Source organism: Mus musculus, chromosome 11, assembly GCF_000001635.26.
Source record: "Mus musculus strain C57BL/6J chromosome 11, GRCm38.p6 C57BL/6J".
Lineage (NCBI taxonomy): Eukaryota > Metazoa > Chordata > Mammalia > Rodentia > Muridae > Mus > Mus musculus.
In genome coordinates, this window is record NC_000077.6 from 35,300,230 (window position 1) to 35,320,168 (window position 19,939).

The 19,939-nt window shown below is 47.1% G+C and overlaps 1 protein-coding gene and 1 long non-coding RNA gene across 2 annotated transcripts in view; both read left to right on the plus strand.

Annotated features, from left to right (window-relative positions):
• Slit3 (slit guidance ligand 3) overlaps positions 1-19,939 on the plus strand; it is a 587,052-nt gene that overhangs the window by 178,774 nt on the left and 388,339 nt on the right. The gene's annotated exons all lie outside the window — the stretch shown is intronic.
• The window catches only part of Gm46277, a 44,293-nt gene that overhangs the window by 12,257 nt on the left and 12,097 nt on the right, over positions 1-19,939 (plus strand). Inside the window, exon 1 of the long non-coding RNA XR_003949657.1 lies at positions 1-19,786. This exon is cut by the window's left edge and continues 12,257 nt beyond it. This is a non-coding gene — a long non-coding RNA (predicted gene, 46277). The remainder of the gene's footprint in view (positions 19,787-19,939) is intronic.

A 19,939-nucleotide genomic window follows, 5' to 3' on the forward strand; every position in this document is an offset into this window, starting at 1 on the left:
GGTAATCCTGGCTTTACTGCTGTGGAGCCAGGGAGAAGCCTCAGCCCCTGTCTCCTCCTCAGGTGCTTTGGGCAGACCTTGGCTCTGGAAAGACACCAGAGCAGCATCGAGGTGGCCAAGGAACATGCATCTAATTTGATCTGTCTCCTTTAGCTTTTGTCCCTCTCCCTAGCCTGTATCACTGGGGTATGCACTGAAGCGATGGAGAGACAACCCAGGACATCACTGTGGTGTAGCCATTAACTGCACACACTCCAGCAAACTGAGTTTAGGTTGAGGCTGGGATACTTAGGGACAGATTTAATTGCCAAGGACCATCCGTATAAGGGACAGTATACTGTTTACAAGTGTCAGTTTTCAGGGCAGACTTCAAGTTTAGGTCCACGTCTACCCTCTGGTACTTCTTAGGCAAGTTAGTCACTCTCCTGGTTTCATCATCTGTAAGACAATATGGAAACACTACCACCAACCTCTGGATCACATTGTAGGCTATTGAGCTAGCTGCTACTGCTGTTAACATGAGGTGGCTAGGATCTCACTGTACAGTGTCCACCCACTTGAAGAAGAGCATAGACACTTGGGTGGGGCCAGTTTGTCTGGCTGAGTCTAGCAGGGCTATACCCTAGTCCTATCTCTTTTACATTTATGCTCTAGAATGCCATTACTTGGTGCTAGCCTAAGAAGGCAAGGAAGGGTAGTTTAGCTGGGGCTAAACTTCATTTGAGGATGGAGAAGCATCTCTCCTCAGTCTAAAGCACCATGAAGTCTTCCTAACCACTGTAGATGAGGCATGTGGAGTCCTCACCAGGCCTCAGACGATGGCGATTGTGTTAACTCAGTTATTACTCAACATGACACAAGGAAGCAGGCATGTATTATGGATGGGAGGGATCACATGGAATACTCAGAAGGAGAGTTAAAGAGAGTCCAACAGCATTTGTATTACCATGCGTACAGCAGGCCAACTCAGGGATAAATGGATAGCCAAAATGAGGCAGAGAGATGTAATACACTATTCTTCGTCCTTAAGATGGAAGGAAATTCAAAGCACAAGTACTTTATGATTCCAGTTATGTGAGCTACCTAGAGGAAAAACTTCACAAGGCCAGAATGTGGAATGGAATGGCAGTTGACAGAGGTTGGGGGCAGGGGGCAGGAAATGAGGAATTATTGCTTAGAAGTCACACGGTTTCAATCTTGTCAGATGAAACATGTCCTAGAGATGGATAATAGTGGGATTGTAGATGTACTTAATGCCATTGGGCTGAATGCTTAAGGATAGTTCAAATGGTCAATTTTTATATTGTAAGTCATTGTAAATAATGTTTAAAGAGGGAATATATACAAAGATCCAAGTGGGTTATAGGTGTAGGTATGTATGTATGATGGTTGAGCACTAATGGAGGAGAAACCACAGGGAGTTCCACCCACCACCAGTTGATCAGAGAGCTCGTTTTAGTATAGAGTGTGTGTTTGTGTGTGTGTGTGTGTGTGTGTGTGTGTGTGTGTGTGTGTGTGTGTGTGTAGTGGGTTTACTATATAGTAGCCCAACACGTCCAACCCCAGCTCAGCAGGGAAAAGGACATGAATGGTGCCTACTTTATTCCCTCTTGGTTTCTTACTTTCTATCTGTGACTCCCAGTGGTTATGAACAGCTGGAAGCCAGAGGTCACAGGAAGCCAGAGGTCATAGGATGCTGGCATTGTGGTCTATATAAGTCAACCTCTTTAGGACTCTGGAAAGGCCAGAGGATGAAGGTGGATTTAGATGATGAGAAAATATCTGTATGACTACTGTCACCCCCAACTTATGGATTGGGAAACTAGGGGAAATTAGAATACAGCAATATACCTGGGGTTGCAGTCATCCAGTTGGTCTAGAGCTGTGGTTCTCAACCTTCCTAGTGCTGTGACCCTTTAATACAGTTCCTCATATTGTACTGACCCCCCAACCATAAAATCATTTTGTTGCTACTTCACAATTATAATTTATGTTGTAAATGGCATATAAATCATAATATCAATATCTGATACACAAGATATCTGATATGTGACCCCTGTGAAAGAACCATTTGAGGGAAAGAGACACAAAAATGTAACAAAGGTCGGGACATGTGAACACTGGGTGTTCTCTTTTCTGTGGTAACAGAGAACTTCACTAAATAGCTTGAGCAAGGTCATGCGGCTGACAGACAAAAAGGCCCAGGATTTCAGACTCCAACCCTGAGCTCTTTCCACAATTGTGTGACCTTCAGGCTCAAAGTCCCTCCCAGTCACCACCATTATCACCAGCATCAGGAGGCGCGCACTGAGGAAGTGTTGTTTTCTGCTGTGTGTTTAGACAAAGGGAGCCACTATGCACAGACCCACTGTATCTCCCCGCCCCTAAGCCTTCAGCCTGGGGCACAGACACACACACACACACACACACACACAAACTGCTGGCTCTCCATTTCCCACTAGTCACAACAAATGCTGGGACTAAAAATGACATCTGAAATCTTCTAGCAAAGTTCCCAGTTCCTGGACCAGAAGATCCTGGTAATGTATCGGTCTCAGCATCCACTCAGACCTGCCATTAAGAACTAGAAAGAGGTGGCTGTTTCCCCAGGGATCTCAAACCATCTCCCTTCCCAGCATGCACTTTTGCTTCCTACATCTAGGCTCCAAAATCTGTGGTCCTCAACCAAACCCAGCCTGCTGCTGCTCTGGTAACTAGGCTTTCAGTACCACACAGTCACCCGTTTTTCTTGTCTTTGTTGGCTTTCACAAAGGGCCATAAACTCTGTGGCATTTAAAAAAACAAAAACAAGCACTAGAAATGTATTGCCTCGTAGTTCTGGACTAAAGAGTTGCAAAATCAAGATCTGGAAAGGGGTGAATTCTGAGAGCCACTAAGAGCAGGTGTTGCGAGCACCTCATGTAAACCGCAGGCGTTGCTGCGTACTATAGCCTCACTGGCCCTGCAGCAACATATGCACACACTGGCACACAAACACGCACCACTCCATAGAAGTATGATGGCCACCTACCATAGACGGGGAAAACAAATGCCTGGGGGTGCTAACCACTCAGGTTGCCACACAGATCTGCCTGAGGTGTTTAGAATAAGGCCTTTAGGAAGTTCTAGGTTTAGACAAAGGCCATCAGTGTGAAGCCTGGTGATTGAGTCATGGTGGCGTTATAAGGACAGACATGTAGATATAGACACTTACACTCTCTGTCACGGGATACTTAGGCACTTACTACAGGAGGACCACCAACAAGAAGACAATTACAAAAGGAGGCCTCTAGAACTCCAGTCTCTAGAACTGTAAGTCTGGGCATGCCCTGCCTCCCCTAACCTTTCTTTTATAAAGTTAATCTGCCTCTCGTATTTTGTTACAGGAATGAAAAATAGATGGGCACTCTATGCATCTCAGAGAACTTGGGGTTTCAAATGTATAGTTGAAGATGCCATTTTTCAGTCTTACAATAATTGTAAATTATTGCAATTAATTAATTACAAACTAATCCATCTCGTCTTTTGCCCTTCTTTTCCATCTGTCACACCCCCAACCTGGCATCTTCCATAGCCTGAAAAAATGACTTGGGAAAACCCTTCTGGACCCCATGCCAGTAGGAGTAGTTTCCTGTTGGCCCTTGGGGCATGCTGTGCCTAGTCTGTGCATGAGTCCACCAAGGCTTTTTTTGTCATATGTTATGGTTCCCACATCCTGATGTCATAGCTGAGACTTGAACGCAGGCTACCTGACCCTGAAAGCTCTTGTCTTCCATCGTAGCCTTTCATCTATGAGTACAACTGTCTTGCCATCTGCCTAGAGAGCTTATTCCACAAAGGTCCGCTGCACGGTTACTGGGTACCCCACTTTACGGTAACAGAACATAACTGCAGTGTGGTGGTGGTGGTGGGGGTAAACCTGAAGAGAGAATGGGGTGTGGTGGTGGAAGAGCCCAGAGCTGCCTTTGAGCCGGCCAGTGAGGACAGGGAAGGTTCTCAGAAGCAGAAACACATAAGCTGAGAGGAAGAGGAAAAGGAAGCCAGCTAAGACCACACTGGGAGGCAGTTGGCACAGGAATCCAGGCAGAGGACACGATGTGAGCCAAGGCCTGAAGTAGGAGAGTTGGGAGGAATTAAAATCTCATTGGCGGGAGAGAAGAGAGCCAGGTGGTTATTTTTCCTGCCTCTGTAGCCAGACTCAAACAGAGAAGATGGCTCTAATCCCATTGTATTCCCAGGCTCCTGTGATCCAAGACATGGCTGGGGGCCTGCGTCTGTCATTCTGTGGAGTCCTACAGTGGCCTCCTTCCTGGAGCTGCCACCCTGTGGGAGAGGTTATCACCAGACAGAAATACAAGCAGTCCCTTCACCATCCTCAAGGCCCACAGCTTAGAAGAAGAATAGTTCTCTCTAGGGTTTCAGAAATGTCAAGCCCATGTCTCCATCTACTTGGAATGAAAGACCGGGGTTACAGCACTAAGGAACAGGCAGATGGGCCCAGCCACAGCTCTTAAGAATTTCAGTAAAGCCGAGAGGCACAGTTAGATCAGGAAAACGTGGGAGGGAAGCTGAATTTTCTGTTCTGTCCTCTTCCAACATTCCTAGGTTCTAGGTTCCAGAGTGCAATTGTCCCTTAGACTACAGGGGCGGGGAGGGACAGGCTGTAAGGACAGTGCTCCTCCGGTAGATATCAGAGTCCATGTACTTTCCAGCCTTTTATAGAATGGCACACCATTTACCTTTAACAAGTCATTCCTCTCATATCTCCTAAATCATCTCTAGGTTATGTGTAAAATATAACATTACATAACTAGTCACCGTATACTACCATTGTTTAGGGAAATCGTGACCAAAAGAAAAGGGCTGGGCCTTTGAGTGGCGATGCAATTGTTTTCTGAATGTTTTTCAGTTCAAGGTTAGTTGGCACTGTGAATGCTGAGCCGGTGGATATACAGGGCAGGCTGTGCAGGCTTGGGCTGGGAGGGAAATGTACCGCATGGTTGATCTGTGAAGAAGAGAAAGGAGACAGACAGGCTTCTCATCTTTCCTGCCAGCCGTGAGGTGAGGGGCAGGGTCCAGCCATATGGGCAGCCAAGAGGAGGCAGGGACTGCAGCACTTGCTCAGCACTAATTAGGGCCTGGCTGGAGTGTCTGCAAGGACCCCAGCAGGGACGTTTCCTGCACAGGGCAAGCAGCCCTGGATTAGGGGCCGACAGGTGCTGCCTCCTCTGACACTTTTGGCAACATCCTAGCCACTCCTATGACTTGTCCCTAGATGCAGGTGACCTTGGAAATGTGAAGAGTCTAGAGGAAACCATCTTCCCGGCGCTCTTTGTGGAGAGAGCAGGAGCTGAAAGGCTTCCGTGGAACTTCAGCGCGTGGACGGGTGGGTGGCATTTCAGTGCGGCTGTTCCAACTCGCCCTGGAAAGCAAGCCAGTGTTTACCCTCAGTGTTTACCGTGAGGTCTGGGACATGGCATGCCTTCACATACTGTGAGGAGGTGGGGGGCCTTTGGGGTGCGCAGACAGTAGCATTAGGAATGGGGTCGAGGAAGAGATGGCAAAGAGTCAGGGTCACTTGATGACTGCATTCAACATTGGCGGGTTTGTTTGGGCTTTTGGTTATTGTTTTGTGTTGTCTGATTTGTGATTTTTGTTTGTTTAGAGGATTGATTGTATATGTTGAGCCAATACTTTTGATACCAGAATGACTGTCCACTTGGCTTCCTCTAAATGACCAGCTTGCACTGGAGGTGATGAAGAAGCTGCTGTCAGAAAGAAATCTCCACAGAACAGCCTCTCTTTCCCTTTCATGCCTGCAGCACAGACCTCAGCCCTGTCTCTCATAGTCTTGTAGACATCCCTGCACCCAAGTGCTCAGCCATCTGTCCCCCATACTGTGGCTTCTACATTCTAACACAAATAGGAAACTGCCAACCACGATCTCTGAATCTTGGTCTTCCTGCTTCTCTTTGCTCTGGCGCTTGCTGGTTTATATACTAACGATACCAGGAGGAGTCTTTATAAATAAATAAAAAACTATTATCATGAAATAGGCAAGGCAGACCAACTTTATAAAGTGAAGAGGTTTATTCAGCTCACATGTCTAGGAATCTGTGTGTGTGTATGTGTGTGTGTATGTGTACAGGATCTGACAAGGAGGCCCTGGCATGTCACGTCATAGGGGATAACAATGGCAGGGAAGAGGTCACACATCATGAAATGAGTAGCCAGGGACCGAGGTCTTGCATTCCCTATTAAGGGCATACTGTAAGTGACTTTAGGTCACTCTACCCGCTCCACTCTCAGGTATTTTATCAATTCCTGTATCACTGCGCTGGAGACCAAGCTTGCATGCGCTTTGTGAGGCCCCTCTTACCCTCTTACAGTGTAACCGTGTCATAGTACTCCGAAAGGCATCTTCAATGCTGAGAGCAGTGATGTTTGGTGGAAAATGTGTTTTCCACATAGTTAGGCATGCCCCTTCTGTTTGTCATTGCTGGAAACTATCCTTTTCATAGAAATCAGCCAGGGAGTTGGACCCCAACTAGTTCCATGGTTTAAAAGGAGAAAAGGACGGCCCTCTTAATCAGTGTGAGCATGTACATATATGTGCACTAGAACCATTAATGGCTCGTCAGAGAGAGGTTAAATTTATGTGCGGTTTAACCAAACGATGCGTCTCTGGGGGAGAGAGAGGGGGGAGCCATCTCCCACTCCCATTAAACAGTATTTGTGACTCATGGAAAAGAAAAGAAAAGAAACCCTGAACTCCACTAGCGTGAGAAAACAAAGGGGAAATCGGAATTGCAGATCTGCCAGAAACCTGCCATTCACAGAGCCCACAAATCACAGGAAAACAAAGAGAAATGGAAAGATTTGGTATTAAAAACCCATTCTCCCCTGAACCTGTGCCAGCACCCATAAAACAATTACATACAATCATACCCCGTGCTTCTCCGAGACACTAATTCTTCTCTTGACAGTCAAATGTTGTGCTTGTTTCTTTCAAAATGTTGTACCCCATAAAGAAGGGTGCATGATGAGAAGGGCGGGCCCAGAACACTGGGCAGGCCAGCTTTGCCTCTAAACATGGGAATCTCTGTAGGTTTCTTCCTGTGGACTTTCGGGTTTCCTTTGAGCTGCTGGTTTTTGACTGAGCTATGACAACCTTGTCTGCCTTCCAGATGGATCTTGTTGTCACCAAGAAACCAGACAGGGGAGGCAGGGCCGGTCTGCCAAGTAGACCCCTCCAAACTAAGAGAAAATCTCTCTGGAACTCCCTACCAGAGGAAGATGTTAACGATGGAAGCCCAGCCCAAAGTGGGATGAATGAATCCAGTCAGCTCCTGGGAAAGCCGATCCTGCAATCCATTTGTGGATCGGACGTCCATCACTCGTTCAATGGCTCTTTGATTTAGGATTAAATAAGACCCCTATGTGAAGTTGGCTGTTGGGTTTAAAGCCCTTGCATTTTGACAGGTGAAGCCCTCATCAGAGTTACCCTATGCTGAGATGTCAGGGAAAATATACAAGAGGAAATTGGAAAATATGATTGAGCCTGAGTGTGAGCTTCCTCTCCCGAGGGGTTCTCCGGGGTTCGCCTGTTTCCTACTGTCGGTCCTCGGGATGCTTTCCCTCCCTGAGAGCTTTATGTAGAGGCTCACACAAGGCATGTAGTTATATATGTATACTGGCTCCCTGTGGACACAGCTTCGTGGGTACACCTTGTTCAGATCCAATAGAAGGGTTTCTTCGTAACAGGGCTGGAGCCCAGAGTTGGAGAGGCAAGAAGAAAAATAGGCGAATTAAGTGAGAAGCATGTTACAGGCCAATTTAATCAGGGCTAATATATCAAGCCTGGTATTGTTTTTGGAACTGGATTGCGGAGTAACAGGATCCCTGACAAGTTGTGGCCAGCCCCAGTAATGGATGTCTCCAGGGTTCACAGACCTGTCTAGAGGAAACTGCAGCACAGAACACAGCAAGTGGCAGGTCCACTCTCGTGGCAGGGTCAGGCACAGGGCCAGCCAGGGCTCATTCTGTCCCTAGTCTCACTGCCTTTGCCATTGAGTGCCACGGTTCCAGAGGCTTGTGGCTAGCCTCCCATAGCCTGGATGGGAGAGGAATGTTTTTGGAAGATCTCTGTACCTCAGGCCATAAACAGTTGCAGCCTGGCTTTGGAAGATGGTGCAGACCCTCACATCTTGGCCTGTAGTCATGGCCTACAGAGGCCCCAGACTTAAAGACATAGAGTCCCTCTAACATGAAGGAACTCCCTAGAGCAAGAAAGGACTGAGCCTAAGGAAGTGAATCTCCTGAATACTTCCTTTTGAAACTCACCATGAAGAGTCAGCTTTCCCCCACCCACACTGGATTGTATGTCCTCAGAGTGATTTTCCCCCAGGCCATAATTCCAGAGTATAGGAAGTAGAATGTGACAGTCATTGTGCCTCACACTTGTGCCCTGGCTTTGTCCTGTAGATGACACCATCAGGGACTCAGTAGTGATGTTGGTGTGACATGTTAAGCTGTTCTGAGTTCCCTTCTGTGGAGTTCACCATAGGTCTTATTGCTCCTTGGCACCCTGTCCACAGCTCTTTTCTTACTCGGTGACAGCATTTCCTCTATTCCTTAAAGGAAAGCACTGCATTTAAGCATCTGTGGGATTCAGGGTGAGTCCAAGTCATCAATATTAAGTTGACATTTGTCAAAACAAATATAACTCACCAGGTGGTGGTGGCACACGCCTTTAATCCCAGCACTCGGGAGGCAGAGGCAGGCAGATCTCTGTGAGTTGGAGCACAGCCTGTTCTACAGAGTGAATTCCAGGGCAGCCAAGGCTATGCAGAGAAACCCTGTCTCAAAAAACAAGACCAACTAACCAAACAAACAACCAAAAAACAACTCAAGACCAGTTAGCCCGGATGAGCTCCTGCAAGCAAAAGGGGCATTTAGAGAAGCACCAGCAGTCCCTACTGGCAAATGGAGTTTACTGTGTTAGCTTGTTAATGATCCATAAGTATGGAAATCATGTTGAGTCGGACTCTCCTCACACTCTCAGTAGCAATGAAGGAACTTGGGACAGGTCACAGGACCATGGAAAATAGACTGACTGATAGTGTGACTGGCTTGAGGATGGATGCTAGGGCAGATGGTTGGGATGCAGGCTGCAGCTTCTGCGTCTGGTGTGCTCTCCCCATCCTTCTACCTTCAGGGTCGGACAGGATGGCTGCATGGAAGGGACTCCTTACACCGTTCCCTCTGTTGGGCCTCCTGTTTCTCTGTTCTGCCTAGTGAGAACGTGAGCTGACACCCTTGACTCCTCTCTTGATAGGATTCCCTTGCCTGCTTTATTTGCAAAGCTTATTATTGTCACTGGTTGCCTTGTGTCCAAAAGAACCCAGAGCCAAGTATACTACGTTCCCCATCTGATTAACATACTAAGAAAGACTCGCCTAATGTCTTGGGGTGTTTCTGTTTCTATTACTAAATACCACAGGCTGGCTAGTTTATAAAGAACAGAAGTTACTTAGTTCTTGTCTTTAGGGCCAGGGAAACCCAATGCACGGAGCTGGCATCTGGGGAGGGTTTCTTGCTCCATCAAAACATAGTTAGGGTATCACTGGGTGGGACAGAACAAGCTGTTTGATTGTCCAGCTTTCTCTTGCCCTTATCAAGCAGCTAATAACCTCATGGTGGGTGCACCCTCGCTGGCTCATCCAACCTTCACTGTCTCCCAAAGGCCCCGTCTTCAGAGATCATTAAAACACTAAAGTTGAGAATAAGTCTTAAACACAGGGACTTCAAGGGAGACAGATTCAGACACCAGCATCTAGTCGGATGAGCCTGAGTTCTTCAGTCTCTCATCTAATGGAGCCAGGACTGAAGCTGATTGCCAAGCCAGCACTTTCTGCCTGCTCCCTTCTCTATCCAGGCCCCAGGATTTCATCTCTGCCTTTGTAGGTCTCGAGTTCTCAACCTTCCTAATACCGAAACCCTTTAATACAGTTTCCTCATGTTGTGGTAACCCCACCAACCGTTAAATTATTTTTGTTGCTACTTCATAACTGTAATTGTGCTGTTTTGAATCATCATGTAAATATCAGTGTTTTCTGATGATCTTAGGGACTCCTGTGATAGGGTAGTTTGATACCTCCAAGGGGTCATAACCCACAGGTTGAGAAACCACTGGCCTAGAGGCTACACAATTGGTTTTCTTCCTTGGTTCTCCTTGTGTTGGACTAGATTGGTGCTACTGCTCTGTTGGTGCTGACAAGCATAACCTGTTCTGTGATTTCTAGGTTGTCAGTGTTAGTGTGGTCAAGGGAAGCTCTTTTAGTGGCGGTGAAACTGAGCAGGTGACAAGGTAAAGGTTAATAATTTCTGACATTCGCTCATCAGGGACGTGGCTTCTTCTCAGGCTGAGCAGGTAGACCCAACCCTTCCTTTTACCGTTTGCCAGATGTCCTCCTCCCCTTGGTGACTCACTTTCCATGTCATCTCTGCCTTATGGCACCTCTTCCCTTCCTTGTCCTTTGGCAGGGCCACTTCATAGTCACTGCCCTCTCTGTTACCTATAGACCTTGCTCAGCACACTGTGTACACACTATTTTAGTTTATTTATTCCATTTTGGAATCCAGCATTCTCTGGTTGACCTCTGCTGTGGTTAGGCATAGGGTATGAAGTCAGACTGCCTGGGTTTCAACCCAGCTTCCCCATAAAGAGTTGTATGACCATGGAGACGCTCAGTTGTCCCACCTGTCAAACGTGGCCACGAATCATTTCCAGTTCAAAGGTTATGCTGCGGATGAAAAGCCACTGAAAGCCAGAGAGCATTGAGCGCATCAGAGAGCACAGAGTGGGCGCTCAAACATTAGCTACTCTGTATGCATCTGCAGGTTCTGTCCGATCAATGAGTGTAGAGGAAGTTAGAGAAGTGGTTCTCCATGTGTGGGTTGAGACCCCTTTGGGGGTCAAATGATTCTTTCATAGATATTCTGCATATCAGATATTTGCATTGTGATTCATAACAATAACAAGATGGCAGTTATGAAGAAACAATGAAAATAACTTTATGGTTGGGGGTCACCACAACATGAGGAACTGTACTAAAGGGCTGTAGCATTAGGCAGGTTGAACTGTACTAAAGGGCTGTAGCATTAGGCAGGTTGAACTGTATTAAAGGGCTGTAGCATTAGGCAGGTTGAACTGTATTAAAGGGCTGTAGCATTAGGCAGGTTGAACTGTATTAAAGGGCTGTAGCATTAGGCAGGTTGAACTGTGTTAAAGGGCTGTAGCATTAGGCGGGTTGAACTGTATTAAAGGGCTGTAGCATTAGGCGGGTTGAACTGTATTAAAGGGCTGTAGCATTAGGCAGGTTGAACTGTATTAAAGGGCTGTAGCATTAGGCAGGTTGAACTGTATTAAAGGGCTGTAGCATTAGGCAGGTTGAACTGTATTAAAGGGCTGTAGCATTAGGCAGGTTGAACTGTATTAAAGGGCTGTAGCATTAGGCGGGTTGAACTGTATTAAAGGGCTGTAGCATTAGGCGGGTTGAACTGTACTAAAGGGCTGTAGCATTAGGCAGGTTGAACTGTATTAAAGGGCTGTAGCATTAGGCGGGTTGAACTGTATTAAAGGGCTGTAGCATTAGGCAGGTTGAACTGTACTAAAGGGCTGTAGCATTAGGCAGGTTGAACTGTATTAAAGGGCTGTAGCATTAGGCAGGTTGAAAAGCCATTGGTCAGAGGGGAAAGAGAGGAAGCAAGCGCTGGCTGAACAAAGCAAAGAAGAACGACTGCACGGCTGATGAACGGAACAGGTCGTGCAAACACAGATCTCAGAACAGGCCCCAGAAGTACCTTAAGTATTTTGCCGGTAGCTTGGTTTTGCAAGGTCTTGTTTTGAGGTTGGGGTGTCTGTGCCTGTGAAGGACCTCTTTTCTGCAAATATAAGCAGGGATTTGAGAGGTGTGTCCACATCGAGGGTATAATTTCCTTTGATGGTTGTTCCTCCAGAAATAAGGTACAGGTGAGCAGATGAATATAGGAAGGCAGAGGACCAGAGGAGGTGGGTGGGGAAGGGGCTTTCCAAGCCCTCCAGGCCCTTTTCTGAAAGCCGAGCAACAGTGCTGGGCTTATGAAACGGGTTGCAGGCTTCTAAGAGCAGCCTGAGACTCCGTGCTGCTGCAGGACAGGTATCTGCCATCTGACCTTGGAGCACACTGTTCTACATCCCGTCTGCCCAGGTGTGTGACCTTCCTACCCCCTGGAATGTGGCCCACCAGAGATACAATCAGCAGAATTCCTCTGGCTCCCCAAGAAATGCCCCTTTGGGAGACAAAAAAAGTCTAAACAAGCTGGAAAAAAATGTGAACGGGTCCCCGTTTCTGCCTGAACAATTGTCCCGTTATTGTGACTATGCCCAATAAGGAGGGCGAGCGATCAGATAACACATTTGCCAGAAGCCGTCCGTGGGGCACATCTGAGGTGGGCCTGTCAGCATCCTCAGCTCCGCTGCTTGGGCTTCTGTCCCTCTGTGTTGTGCTATGTCACATCTAGTAAACTGTATGCAGTGCAGACTGTCAGAGTTGAAAATATGTAGCCAGGGTCACACGGTGTGGGGAACGGGATAGAGAACCCGGTGCTGAAAGGGAATCGCCTGTGCACATCAGTATTTATTCACCTTCTGGTTCGATGCCGTGAAGACATCTCCACTAAGTCTGGTCTCAGAAATCAAATCCTGCCTCTGCCAGGAGAAAAAGACTTCGTGCATCTATTAGGAGAAGATTCACATCTGATTTTGTGTACGATGTGGGCGGCCGTCCACATGCATTTGAGGTTTGGGCAGAGGGTACCCCTGTTTAAAAAGATGAGGTGCTTTCTACCCAGATAGACACTTAGCCATTTGGCTCTATGGACGTTCTTCCTACATGAATCTGTGGCTGAATAATGACTCAAAGCGTGCATGGATCCATGGATGGGGAGGGAACTCTCCAAAGCAAACAAAGCCAACCCCGGCCCTGGCGCTGCCCGCTGGATGCCACTTTCCTTTTGCTGGGCTCACTCCTCTGAAGGGGTCTCTCAAATGAGGGGGAAACACCTGTCAAGTATATTTTTCTTTTAAGAAAAAAATAAATTTAGGAGCGTTTTGAATGGCTCTGGCTTGGGCCCCACAGGGTCCCGCTTATACTTTGTAAGCTCTCTGGCCTTGGCAGCCCCCGGATTTTCAGCTGCCACGAAGCAGGGTGGAAAACATCCTTGATCCTCCAAGTTGTGACTCGGGGACGGGGTGCGGGGGGAAGGTTTGTACCAAGCGAAGCACAGCTGAGGAATTGTATCTGGGGAAAGCTGAGGAGCTTCAGAGCAAGCTATAATGTGCCATTGTCAACCAAACGGCCACCCCAGTACCAGGTGTCCCACTACTACATGAAATAATTTTCATTCCCTCAAAACAAAGGTTAAGGTGTGCCAATACATTAAAAATAATAATAATACATATACATTTAACAGTAGAATTGTTCTCCCTGTTTCTTTCTTGTCGTCCTTCCTTTCTTTCTTCCCCTCCTTTTCTTCTGTCTGCCCATATAATAGTCCTCCATCCATCCATCCATCCATCCATCCATCCATCCATCCATCCATCCGTCGCTTATTCTTTGATGGATGAACTGTTTCACACTTTAATAGCTCATCTCAAAGGGCCTGACCAAGGGAGGGACAAAAGTGAAGGAGTCAGTTCCTTGGCCTGATACACGGGACACAGGCACATGCTCTAGGGCAAGGAGCTAAGTAGTAGTGCTTCAACATTGGTTTCAGGTGCCAAGCCATAGCAGCCCCATGGAAGTGATCTCAGCTGTGTCAGCATTGTAGCCGTGCACGCTCTCAGGGAAATAGTCCACCCAAACCATCAGGTTTGTGGGGCATGAATGATACACTAATTCTGTCTGACCTGCCTACACTCTGACTCTTCCCCCTTCACAATAGTACAGCACTGTGGAGTAGTGGAAAAACAAACAAAAAAACAGGGACTTGGAGTTCTATTTTCCCAATATAAATTGCAGCTCCGCCTAGGAGCAGCTAAAGAAATACTTAATGTGGACATGAAAGAAATGCTGTTTCTGCTACTTCGCTAAGTTAATGAAGAGACTAATTGTAGTAGTGGTATAGGTGTGTGTGGAGCAGTGGCCATGGCAAGGCTCTGAAATACTCACGATCATTTCTTCTATGGCATGACACCTGGAGATATCCCTGAAGCAACCAATGATATGTTGCTTCGAAAGCAGGACACCAAGAGACAGCACATTGTGGCTTTGAACAAAGGTCTGTCTAGTAAATAAAGGTATGTCAGGTTATAGCCACGCCCATCCATTTGCATATCTGGGCTGCTTTCCAGCCATTGGGCCCCAACTGAGTAGCCATGACACAGCTTCCACCTGCTGGTCTGCAAAGCTTAGAATGTTTACTGTCAGCACTTTATGGGAAAGCATTCCCCATTCCCTGATGTAAACAATCAGAAAACAGAATAACATGTAACGTACTCCAGAGAAAGACCCTGCACGAGGAGGCATGCATAGGATGTTTATTACGTCATTATTCGCCTCTCAAGTAGCTGGAGACAATCTAAATATTAATCAGAAGAGGAAAGCTGTGGCAGTGGCAAAGAATACATTCTGTCTACAGGGAGTAATGAAGAAAAATCTCCAGTAGAGACTATTGTGTGGGGGGCGGGGAGCAGGGGTGTTCCCATTTGTGTATGACACGTGAAACATGCCGTATATCTCCTACCATGTTGCCATTTGTGTAAGACACGTGAAACATGCCGTATATCTCCTACCATGTTGCCATTTGTGTAAGACACGTGAAACATGCCGTATATCTCCTACCATGTTGCCATTTGTGTAAGACACGTGAAACATATCATATATCTCCTACCATGTTCCCATTTGTGTAAGACACGTGAAACATGCCGTATATCTCCTACTAGGTCATGTGTAAATATACTGACGCAGAGAAAGGACTCAGAAAAAAAAAAAAACATACTCAAAATATAGATAACCGTGCTTGTCCTGAGGGAGAGAAGGTCAGAGGATTTTTGCAGTAAACTCCAGTCCTATCTGAACTGTGTTTACAGCATGTGTTAGAACCAGGAAAATTTATTTGTATGTCTTGTTTCATCAAAACTGATTACAAAAACATTGTAACTAACACATAGGAGACCTGGACAGACTACTGAAGGATGGACATGGTTCTCACAGTTGGGAGGAGGGAGGAAGGAGCATGATTTAAGTAAAGCAGTGAGGGCTGGAGAGACAGTGGCGACCCAGCACAAGGAAGGCATGGGCTGTTGTAGTCGCAGTGTGAAGACAGTGTGGGGAGGCAACTCATGATCCTGGCAGGAAGTCATTTATTACAGTGGAGGGAGCTGGGAGGAATTAGTGTTGCAAATGATATCACAAGGGGCCAGGTCTAAGAGAGGCAGCAGGTGGGGAGGTCACAGTCGCCTGGACTAGGAGAACCAGTCTATCTGCATGGTCAGACTGGTGTGGGGGAATTGCTCTTATTCTCTGCAGTTTCTCTGCCCTTTAATGTTTTCATTTCTTCCTACAGTGCCCAGACAAAAGGGGTACCAGGAAGCATGGGCCTCTCACAGGTTCCAAAGCAGTCAGATTTAGTTTGGGATTTGGTGTCTAACATTGAGGGACATGCCATGCGTGCTTTCAAAATCTCTCTCGCTGCATGCAAGAGTGCTGGTCAGATGTGGTCTGTGGCAATATTAGTCAGCACTCCTATTTTTAACAATGGGAAATCAATTGGAAGGAAAATGTACTTCCTAGTAGGATTAGCAGTTATACAATAAAAACAAAGAAGTGGAGTGCTGTTTGAGATGGGTGGGCTCTAGGTGTGAACACTCAGCCAAACCAGGAAGGGAGAATGGTGGTAAAGGCCAGCCTGAGCTACCATTTAAGTACCAGGCCAGCTCGCCTATACCCTATCTAAAATGCAGAGAGGGACAGGCCTGGAAGTTTAGACAATCCCAGCTACTGCAGAGGCTGAAGTAGGGAGATCGAGAGTTCAAGGACTGCCTGGACCATACAATGAATCCAAGGCCAGCCTAAGCTACTTGGCAAAGCTGCAGCCTCAAAAGTGCATAGTATAAAATGCAATAGTGCATAGAGGTCAGTGGTCAAATGTGTGCCTAGGGTACATAAGGCCCAAGGTCAGTCCCTGTCTTACAAAGTAAAGTTGGAAGCTGCAGAGAGTAGTTTTCCTGTCTTCATCTGTCCTTTGCCAGACGGTGTTACTTCTGCCCCTCCCTAGGATGATCCCTGTGGCTTAAATGTCAGGATTAAGTCATTGTACCTTTGGGTCCAGGGGTCTGTTGGCGGACTGTGGCCATGTGCACTAGGCAGTACAGTTTAGACTTTGCAGGACATGTGGTCTCTGTCCTTACTCCAATTCCTCTGTGGGTATATGAGTCCAGTCAACATGGCACGGGTGGCCCTTTGTATCTAAGACCCACATCTACTGATTTAGCCACCTCTGCATTGAAAATCTTAAAAATAAAAATCCAAAAAAGCAGAATTTAAGTTTGCCATGTGCCAAACTCTGTGTACAGCCACGTGCATCAAGTGACATGTGGGCCTGTCCTGCTACATCACAGACCCTCAGTCTCTCCAGGGCTCCTTATTTGAGCCTTGACCCCTCTGTCTATCGTGCATGGTATAGTTAGACGTGCAGTACCTCTATACGGAGTCAGCACAAACTTTCTTGCTATTATTCCCTATGCAATATGGCACAACTGTTTACATAGCATTTAAATTGCATTAGTTATCACATCAGAGATGATTTAAAGTGAATGGCAGGCTGTGTGGGGGTTATGCGGTATGTATGCCACTTTATAAAAGGTCTCAAGCCCCCTCACCTTTCAGTATCTCCGGGAGTCTTCTATGTAAATTAGCAGACAAGGTTTCTTTCTGAGAAAACAGTGCCAAGCTGGACTTAGTCATAGGTTTGAAAACCTCTACCCTAAACGCAAAGATTCTGCCTACCCTGCTATGTCAAGTCTGTTGTCTCCAGATCTGCATAGTGTTTGAGGTGGTGGAGCGATTGGTTAGGACAAGTGCTTTGAAAAACAGTTTGGGTCTGGATTCCGGCACAAAGCCAATCTCTCTTACGTCATACAAGTGATTCAATGTCATGAGCCTCCGTGCTGGCTGGCACTGCTTTCCAATACCCAGGCTGGTGTGTCTAACAGCTGAGTCTAGGTCATGTGACTATTTCCTAGCTGCAAGGGAGGCTGGAAAAGTGCCCATCTAGTTTTTAATGTTTTAACAAATTATTTTAAATCTCTCTCTCTCTCTCTCTCTCTCTGTGTGTGTGTGTGTGTGTGTGTGTGTGTGTGTATGTGTGTGTGTATAGGTAGGCACATAGGATAGGTAGCATATACACGTGACCACAGGTAGCCGTAGAGATCAGATTAGCATTAGATTCTTCTGAAGCCAAAGTGAGCTGCCTGACGTGGCTGTTGAGGACCAAACTTGGGTCTCCTGTTAAAATCCTTCCTGGTCCCATTTTGGATTATTCAGTGGCTTTTCTCTGGCACTAAATAAAAATGATGAAAATGGAACAGGCCAGGACAGAGCAGGGCAGGGCAGGACAGGGCAGGATGGTCTATTTGGCCTATCCTACAGATGACGCCATTCCTCGTGACTGGTTCCCCTGGCCTTAACAACTACTGCATCTCCCTGAGGTTACCAGCCCCACCCACTGTGGAGTCACATTTCTGGATCATTCATTGAGCTCTCTGGAATGTGTTACCAACCTGGGCCATCAGCTCAGACACTGTGCCTTCCAGTAGGCCCTCAGTCTGTCCCACACCATCTGTGTGCAGCCTTTAAATTCATCCTGCGTACTGAGTGACAACTAATTATCAGGCCAACCCAGCCTTGCCTTAGGCGTGGCCCACGTCTGCTCTGCCCTGTGGAAAAGAGAACTGGGCAAGGCATAGTGCTGAGGGAGCCACAGCCTCCATCAAGTCCGCTCTCCTTGTCACTTCCCTATGGTCTCCCTGGAAACTAATCCCATCCCTCTTGACCAGGCTGCCTGCTTCTGTGATTGTCAAGGTAGCTTATCCCCTCGTTAATTAACTGCTCAGGAAAATGCTGTAAGACACTGAGCTGTTTAGCTTCCAGCTTGTTAATGCAGGGGACTATGGAAGAACTTTGACCTGGCTGGCCCACTGCTTCGTGAGTTGTGTGACTCGAGAGAAGCCAGATGGAAGAACCCTTTTGTTTTCTGGGGCTTACCATTATGTCTAAAGGTCACAGACTAAATGGAAAGGAAGAGTGGGACCAGCAATGCTGTTGGGAGGCGGAGCAGAGGACATGTGTCCTTTGCCAAGCCTTGGCTAAAAGGCTGGTTTATAGAGGAGAGATGAGCAGGATTAAGCTGATGGCTGAAAACATGATAATTTGTTTGCATTTGTAGAGAGATTTTATACTTTATGTGTTCGTGTCAGCATATGTGTGCACTCGTGTGGACATCTGCACAAAGGCTAGTACGGGACATCGGATTTCCCCGGAGCAGGATTACAGATGTATACAAGCCGACTGAAAGCGTGGCGAGGCCCAAACTCTGGTCCTCTGCAAGAGCAATAAGCACTCTTAACTGCCGAGCCCTTTCTTCAGCCCTTTATTTGGACAACACCTGAAATAAGAAATAAACTCTTTGCCAGTGGGTCTGCTGAGAGATGAAGAATCATGTCTCCTAGATGTAGTCCCTCCCTCAAGGAGATCAGCGGTGGGACACACAAGGTAGCACCATGGTTTGCCTCAGCATTAAGGGACAGTGGGCCTCTAGGGGGTCACAGTGGAGGGTGCCATTTGCTTCTTGTGCAAACCTGTAGCTATCCCTCTGGAGTCTCTAGGAGAGAATTTGTTCCTCACTTCTTTCAGGGTCTGGGGCCGTGAGCATCACCTCATGGCCTGTGGCTACGCCGATTCAGTCTGTCTTGTTCTTGCTTCAGAACACATTTGCATATGTGCGTCTCCTCTCTAATGATCACACACAAGACAGCCCCCCAGCATCCATCCAGAAATGCAGGGAGAAGCAGCCCCTCTTGAACAGTTAAGCCATCGGTTCTCAACCTGTAGGTCGAGACCCCCATGGGGTCACATCCCAGACATCCTGACTATCAAGTATTTACATTACGATTCATAACAGTAGCAAAATTACAGCTGTGAGGTAGTAATGAAAATAGTTGTATGGCCAGGTGTCACCTGAACAATGAGGATGTGTATTCAAGGATCACAGCGTTAGGAAAGAAGGAAAGAAGAGACCCACTGCCCGTGGTAATCACATCTTTTATGAGCTAAGGTAAATAACATTTACTCTTTGGTCAAGTAAGGTCATAGTCAGAGGTTCTGAGGATTAGGGGTTGCACGTAGCTTTAGGGGCCATTTTCTGCCTGTAAAGATTTCCAGTTCCGTCTGGAAGTGCAGATAGAGAAAGCGTCCTGGAGGAACTGCTGGCTCGCTACCTCTTAGCTTACCTTCCAGCCCATTGTCTGATCCTTCACTGTTCCTCTATGTGTAGGCAACCCACCACCCAAGTGAATACAGGGAATCAAGCCATGGAAATGCACTTTTAGATGGCCAGTCCTGACGGTGTCACCTTTGAGGTAATCTGAGAGTTCAGGCAGGAGGTCTCTGCTCAGGCCTTTAGCAGACAGCATGTGCAGGATTCCTGATGTCGGATGGAGCTCTCAAGGACGTGCAGAGTCAGGGTGAGTGGACACTGGTACCCAGAGAGAAGGAAGGGTTCACCAGCATGGGCAGACAGTGAAGGGGGAGACGCTGCACAGGGCCGGGGGGTGGGGGGAGTTGAAGAGAGCAGTAGGGAATATAACATGTCCTTAGCACACCTTACCTGGACCACA